The sequence below is a fragment of the Notothenia coriiceps genome, unplaced genomic scaffold (genome assembly GCF_000735185.1).
Source record: "Notothenia coriiceps isolate Sejong01 unplaced genomic scaffold, NC01 NC01_scaffold00022123, whole genome shotgun sequence".
NCBI classification, from domain to species: Eukaryota; Metazoa; Chordata; class Actinopteri; order Perciformes; family Nototheniidae; genus Notothenia; species Notothenia coriiceps.
The window spans coordinates 10742-12528 of record NW_011354824.1 but is presented as its reverse complement, the minus strand read 5'-3'; positions in this window follow the sequence as shown (position 1 = coordinate 12528).

The following is a 1787-nucleotide window of genomic DNA, read 5'->3' as shown; positions in this document are numbered from 1 at the left end:
CCTGAGATGCATAAGTGGGTCTTTTTTGACCGGGTGAGGTGGTTTTCTTGAAGTATCTTTTAATTAAAAAAATTTATCATTTCATATTCCAGCTATTCCTCAAAAAACATGTTTTGGATATCATGCCATTCTAATTTTGTATTTACATTTTAAGAAATTGTAGTTTTTGTATTACTACCCCAAGCTTCCATAAGTGGGTCAAAAATGACCCGCATGCATTTTCTATGGAATCCTATGGGAAAACGTTTTTTTTCAAAATGTAAAAAAAATGTCTAAAATTATAAATAGTGAAAAATTAAATATATATAATATAATACTAAATATTATACAATTGATTTTTCTTAACCAAAATGACAAAAATGGCATAAAAACACATATTATTCTAATACGGGTCCTTTTTGACCCACTTATGGAAGAGTGTAGGGTCCAGTCACTCGGGCATCTAAGGGTTAAAAAGTGCAAAAAGAATCGTAACATGAATGCCATTCAGAAACGAGGAAATACTTTCTATCCCTGTAGAGTAAAAACCTTCAGGCTACTATGCATGCATGCTCTTGCTACGCCTGAGGATTTTTTCTTTGAGGAAAAAATACATTTCAAGTGTAATTTAACACAAATTGTAGTAAGAATTATTATCAAGAGTAAAACCATTCACCACAAGCTGTAATAAGGTTTAGCAGGGGCAGGTCGTGCCAATCATTTCTTAGAGTGATTACTGGCATGGATTTTTTTAATTTGTTTTACAACAAACTACATTTTAAGATTGTCTGTTTCATCTGCATAGAAATAGACAGACAGATATATCAACAGACAGATAGACAAGTGATAAAAGACGAGCAGTGTGGATCTGATTCAGGGATAACAAAATTGCATGATGTCGGTGCAGAAGGCCAATCAAACATGAATTAATGATCCATTACACTTTGATCAAACCCATTTAAATATGAGCTCTCATCAACCCATATTACCTTTCTTCAAAGTCAATTCTGATCAACTGCTGTATGAAAAACACAAGATCACATGACATGATAGCGCCGCAAAAGGCATCCCACTCATCTCCTGGTCTAGACTGAGAGCCTCATTAAAAAAGAACTAAAAGTAGGCTAATAGAAATGTGGATTATCTACCAGCACCGTCCAGTTTTACTTCACCTCGGGGCCTTATTCCACTGTAAGAGCCTGCAGCAGACAGCGCCACTTCACTTTCAAGCAAAAGCATTTTTCATATAATCAGCACACACTGATGTAACGGTGCAATGTCAATGAGGGGGGCAGAGGGAAATGAAGAAGAGAGGACAGGCGGATGTTATATCACAGAGGTAAGGGGGATGTTGACGGGCAGAACATATTATTTTTAGAACTGTATATTCTTAAAATCAAAAAGAGTGAGAGTTTCTCCCACACGTTTTTGAACCTTAAAGCATGAAAACATGTCACAATAGACGCACCAAATACAATTATGAAACCTGAACATGAGCTTAATAGAGCCCCTTTAAAGACCATAACAAGAAAATGACATGACATTTTAGTTAACTGCAACATGCTCTTCAAACATATGACAAACTGCTGTCTTTGTTTATCCTGTACCAACATCATCCTATTATCCCACCCACATATGAAACACTCATTCTTTGTAAACAATACACCTTCCCTTCAAACCTTACAAATAAAGATGCACGACTGAAATTGGACAAATTGGTATCCATTTATCTTCATGTCTACATATTGATCTATTGGCATATAGTACAAGTCAACATCTTGATTGCCCTTGTTTGGTTTGCAGGTTTT